This window comes from Magallana gigas, chromosome 5, assembly GCF_963853765.1.
Source record: "Magallana gigas chromosome 5, xbMagGiga1.1, whole genome shotgun sequence".
Lineage (NCBI taxonomy): Eukaryota > Metazoa > Mollusca > Bivalvia > Ostreida > Ostreidae > Magallana > Magallana gigas.
Window position 1 is genome coordinate 29556430 of NC_088857.1, and position 6830 is coordinate 29563259.

Below are 6830 nucleotides of genomic sequence, written 5' to 3' on the forward strand. Positions count from 1 at the left end.
TTTTACTGAAGAAAAGTATACAGAAATTGAAGAATTTTTCAAAAGAACCACATAAAATTGGGTTACTAACGAAAAGTCCAGACTGAGAAATTGACACATTATTCAAAATCGCCACATGCAAATAGAGTACATGTAAAAGTGAATCAAAGTCTTTAACATTTCAGTCTCCGCCGGTAATGAAGAATAATGACCCCCGTAGAATAATGACCGGGGGTCATTGTTAGACGTAGAATAATGACCCCCCCCCCCCCTAGCTGAAGAATAATTGGATATTTCTGAAGAAAAAAGACTCAGGGGTTATTTTTCTTCATGTTAAACGTGAAGAAAAATGACCCCCATAGAAAAATGACCCCCCCCCCCCCAAACATGAATTGAAATTGGTTACTCCGTATCCAAGATATGACTTTGAAATTACTTAATTTTTCACTCTGTTCAACTGATTTTGAAGTTATAAACACCGCACTTGTAAATAAATCGCTGTATAAAGTTTTTCATATCCGTAGCAAGCACACACAAAACACTCGTACATTGCCACAAATTGATTGTCAACAGTTAAGTCACTTCTCTCGTCGACATACGGTGGAAAATGACGCAAATAAAGATAAATTCATACACAATGAGGATATTGTGTGATAATTAACGAACAATAATCATGAAAGAATAATTGTTGTAATAATATATTAAGCAATATTCATTGGTGAATGAATTGTCAATCGAAGAATGATACATGTATATATCTTTATGAAAAAAGACTAAGGGGGCAGGTAACGTAGGAATATGAATACTTCTTATTTACATTTCTTGGGGAAAGTGATTTAAAAAAAATCATTTTGCGTTAGTTTTGTTTTCTTCTACGTAATACATGAACATCATAATTATAAACATTTGTTGTAATGTTGTATTTGTGATCATGAATAGACTTTATTCTTTTAGAGCAAATGTGTGAAGAGTACCTGCCTATAGTAAATCTTAATAGATGATAAACACTGATCGATTATAATAAGAAAAGATTGTTTCTATAAGCGTTGATAAAAGGTTAGGGCCCATGTTAAGGGTTTATATCCCCCTTGATTTTGATCATACGATCTTTATTGTATCCAAAGTTACCAATGCTCATACAAACTATTGATCTTTTAATAATCTTGATATTAACTAAACTTACTAAAGTATGCCGATGATAAAGTAAAATATATTTTCTGTACGAGTACTCTCAGTACTTTGACGATTTTCCTTATTGGCCGTTCACCTCTACTGGCGTAATGGCTGCTGTCAGTGCCTACTAACTTCAGCTTGGTTATAATGCCTAACAGTGGAGTAAACTTTTCATAATTTTGGTTTCATCATTAATTCTGGTTGATGCACTTGCATACCCAGCAGTTTGTAATAGTGGAAATCCTCAATGCAAGTATAATTCATGAACAATATGAAGAATATAGAAGGTGCGACGGCGAAGCGCGAAGATGCGAAGACGAAAGTGCTAAGTTGCGAAGGCGAAGAAGTGATACTACTATCGCTCCATCGCCTTCGCAACTTCGCACTCTCGCCTTCAAATCTTCGCGCTTTCGCCTTTTTAGGTCACCCAGACGAAGCCAAGGGGAGCTTATGCTATACTCCCGGCTTCGGCGTCGGCGTCCGGATCTGGTTAAAGTTTTTGTTGCAGGTCCTGTATCTAAGCTATTACTTGTCCTATCTTCACCAAACTTGCATGGATGATGCATCTGGACCTACTGAATCTGGTTCCTAACTTTCAGATGCTGGAAGAGGTTAAGGTTTTTGGAGCAGGTTAAAGTTTTTGTTGCAGGTGCCCTTTGATAGCAATATATAAGTTACTGCTGGTCCGTACTTCACCAAACTTGCATGGATGGTGTGTCTCATGATACTGATGCACCAGACAGCCTTGAGTGCTGAATCTGAGCTATAGGTTTCGGATGCTGGGGGAGGTTAAGGTTTGTAGAGCTGGTTAAAGTTTTTGTTGCAGGTGCCCTCTGATGATTATATTTTAGTTACTACTGGTCCTAACTTTATTAAACTTGTATGGATGGTGCGTCTTATAATACTGATGCACCTGACAGGCTTGAATGCTGAATCTGAGCCACAGGTTTTGGATGCTGGAGGAAGTTAAGGTTTTAAGAGCTGGTTAAAGTTTTTGAAACAGGTACCCTCTGATGATAATATCTTAGTCATTACTTGTCCTAACTTCACCAGACTTCCATGGATGGTGCGTCTTATGATACTGATGCAGTAGCTTCAGATGCAGAGCTTGATCTCCATTATCAAGGATGCTAAAAAATCTATCTTAGTTTTTGCACTTCCTAACTTCACCTAACTTTGAATGGATGAAGTGTCTTATGATACAGATGCACCTGACAGGCATGAATGCTGAATCTGAGCCATAGGTTGCGGATGCTGGAGGAGGTAAAGGTTCTAATTCCTGGTGCCCTCTGATGATGATATCTTAGTTATTACTGGTCCTAACTTCACCAAACTTGCATGGATGGAGGTGACATGTTTTATAGAGGATAGCTTGCATAGTTGATTTAACTATGTTATAAATGAAACACAGAGGTTGCTTCAGATGCAGAGCCTGATCTCCATTATCAAGAATGCTAAAGAAATATCTTACCTCACGCAAACCTGCTTGATAGTGGTTGTTGTTAAATAATATAACATGATTCCTAAATTTAGTATTGTATGATATGAAACACTATTGTTTAATATGATACAAAATAATACCATATGTTATATTGTAAAACGTTATATGATACGATATAATATTGTATCAATTTTTTTTTATATTTTTATGATATGATATTGTATCATGATATTGTTATGTATAGTATTGTGTATTGTGATACAATATTGTATAATATTATATTGTATTATTAATTTATGTGGTCACGAATTTGGTCAAATCTATTTTTCTGTTGTCATTATTTACAATGCTTTAGGAAAGCATTTCTACTGATCAAATGAAATTTGAGGGTCAGTTAATTGTAATGTTATAAACGAGATACAGGGCTCACAATTCTTTGTCATGTAAATAAGGCTCGTGCCCTATCGTTGTTTACATAGGTTCAATATACCAGGAAAAATCTTTTTCAAGTTGATTTGTCGATATTCTTTTTCATTTTAAGCATAAATAAACAGTTTCTTACGTTTAACACATTCATTAGGTCTAAAATTGGAATTTCCACTTCACCATTCAAAATGTAAACAAAAGTTTTGTTTACATAGCAAAGAATTGCAAGCTCTGTAACTTGCTTTTAACACAACGAATGACACTCAAATTTTGGTTGCCTATTAAAAATGCCTTACTGAAGCATTGTGAACATTAAAATCGTAAAAATAATGTTTGACTAAAATCGTGACCATGCCCCTTTAAGATGACAACCATACCCCGATGCAATACGTCAATATCTTGTTATAACGGAAGGATTTTTATTTTCTAAGATATAACCCTTCTTTCACTTCAAGTTTATTTGAATATGAATTATAATTTCTGTTACGTTCTGTAAACTGCAGCAGTAAAATTTACAATAGTGTAAAGACTATTTCACAAATAATAAAAAAATAAACTGAAAAACTTTAATCTACAAGGGGGTCATTATTCTACAGGGGTCACTTTTCTTCATGTGGAGTGTGCTCATTTTTATGAAAATGACACTTATTCTTCAGGCAAAAGGGTCATTTTTCTACGTAGAATAATGACCGGGGGGTCATTTTTCAGCGTAGAATAATGACCGGGGGGTCATTATTCTACGTCGAAAAATGACCCCCGATCATTATTCTACGGGGGTCATTATTCTTCATTACACCGGCGTGAACTGGTGAAGGGGGGGGGGGGGGGGGGTAATATTTAACTAATGTCCATGTATGCCTACAAAGGTACATGTAAGATATCACTAAAATATACAGCTATAATGCGGTAAGATATTTGGATATACGTAGAATATACGTGTACATTGTATGTACGACACAACTAATGATATCTACACGTTCATATACATGTATACGAAATCTTCTATTCTATGCTAAAAGAATGATAAATCGTACATGATTTTGTCTATATATGCCCGTGTAAACACTTTTTTGGGAATATTTCGACCATTGTACCAGTCTTCATCAGTCGTGTATATTAACTTTTTCGAAATAGTTTGTATAAATAACCATTTAAGAAATTTTATATAAGGGGTGGATTTTAATATCTCAAGAATTTACTAGTAATTGTGCTCATTGATGTCAACATTTGTCATTGTTTATTGTTTATATTACACTGTATTGGTCCCATGTTTTTTTTCTATTTTTATCATTTCATTTACTTATTTCCTAAAGAGTTAAGTTATTAGTTGGCAATTTCCCGAAGAACTATTCGTGTTATGGATAAAGGAATCTATTGGTATTCAGCATGAAAATGTACTGACGGTAGTTTCAGTGATGATACAAGTTAATCATTACTATAAAAAGCATGGCTTCTACATTTAGTGCATGTAGGCTGCCATTGTGTGACATCTACGGCACGTCAAATTCACAAAGATGGGCAAATCATAGTTTTACAGTCGATAAACTAGGTTTAACGGTTGAAAACTATATAGTTTACGAACAGAAAACTATAGTTATAAACGACGTTAATCTATATTTGACATCTGTAAACCATAGTTAACGCGATCATCTATGTTTCAGAAATGTAAAACTATAATTAACACTGAAAACAACCATTTGGGATTGCAGAACATAGTTTATTTGATAAATATAGTTTCAAGAGTGTGAAACTATGATTAACAACTCTTAACCATAGTTAACGAATGCAAATTAAAGTTTACATATGTGAATATACATTTATCAGCAAAACCTATCGTTAACGTTATTTGGCTAATATTTGCAGACATATAAACAGATTATCATTCGTAAACTATAGTTTACAACCGTTAAATATGGTTTTGCAGATAAAACTTAGTTAACAGATCGTTGATTATAGTCAACAAATCGTTAACTATAGTTTACGGTTCGTAAACTATAGTTAACAATTAACTATTGTTAACTATAGTTTAGCATCCGTAAACTATAGTTAAAAGTTGATAAACCAAGTTTATCACCTGTGAAAAACGAATGTAAATTATAGTTTTACAGATGTGAATCTATATTTATCAGCAAAATCTATTGTAAACGTTATTTGCAGACAGGTAAACTTAGATAATCAACCGTTATATATAGTTTTACAGATGAAAATTATAAAAAAGGAATCGTTAACTATAGTTTGCGGTTCGTAAACTATAGTCAATAATCTGCCTTTTCTGTTAGAATATGATTTATATCTTATAATATTTAAACAATAAAATGCATTCTTTGGTGATTCATTCGGGATATGAAGGTAGCGACATTGCAGAAATTTTTTTTGTCTGCAATGATCGCTACCTTCATAACCCGCATGAATCATTAAAAAGGCATTTTATTGTTTATATTTACATCTTTAATTTAACAAATTAATAAATTGATTGTTAAAATTAATGAAAATGCACTAAATTACTGTTAATGTACATTAGTACGTTAGCTAAAAGAAACAGCCAAATCGTCTACTTTAGATATTTTAGTTTGACATCATCATGATTATTTCGTGCAGTCCGTGATTTTTCTTAGGTCGCTGTAGGTTTTGACCAATCGATAAACAGGGCGTGTATATTACAGTCCTATCAGTTTACACAGCTGTTCTTTAGAGCTATGAATGATATATAACTGTAAGTTAAACGGTTTCCATAAGAAATAGAGGGAATCATGCTAGGTAGATGTAAATATGATACAACATAATATCATATTATATTTACATCTACCGACTAAGATTCTCTCTATTTCTTACGGAAACTTGCTGAAATCATCAAAGAAAACATTGTAAAGTTTATATTTATATCTTTTTTAATACAATGAAATTTCTTTCCTTATAAATTTATCGTAAAAAGGAGGTAAGATTACCTAAATTACCGTTAATATAAATCAATACGTTAACTTAAAGAAACAGCCAAATCGTATCCTATGGGAATTTGAATATGACATAATCATGATTATCTCGTGCAGTCCTTTATTTTTCTTAGGTTGATGCAGGTTTCTACCAATCGATAAACGGGCCATGTAGAATTCATTCCTGTTAGTTTCTTTCGAACCATGAATTAACAATAAGTTTCCATAAGAAATAGAGGGAATCATAATCTGTAGATGTAATTATATATTGATAAAATTTGTATCACACAATACAGTTTGAAATTTACATATAATATAATGCAATATTGTATATGATTATATACGATATTGCGTAAAGCCACGCATCAATGTTTATAATAATTAGTAACTATGATTTTCCTATTCATGTAATATGATGATGGTGGTCTTTTAAGGGTGATCCCTCATCTCTGGGAGCCCTGTTATCTTTGATTTTTGATGTTTGAGACAATTTTAAAAGATTTCTCTATATTTGATTTCAATGTAAAATTTTGACCCCCTATGATCACTTGAGCCTTCTGTTAAGGTGAGCTAAAAGGTTATATACGGACGGAAGGGCGGACGCTGGACAAAAAGTGTTAAAAGAAGCTAACATAAACTTTCAGCTCAGATGAGCTAAACAGCGTAACTTGCCATCTGAATAGTTGAATCAAAGTTCATTGTGACGTCATGGAATAAGACCCTTAATGGTTTCTGTCAGATCTCTCTGCGCTTTACATGCGCTCTTGTTGAGACATGTAGTTTAATCAGATTGGTTTTGTCCGACATTGACTTATTGATCTCACGCATAAGAGTGAAGATAAGTTTAAATTTATTTAGTTGCCTAAACATGATTTTTAGAT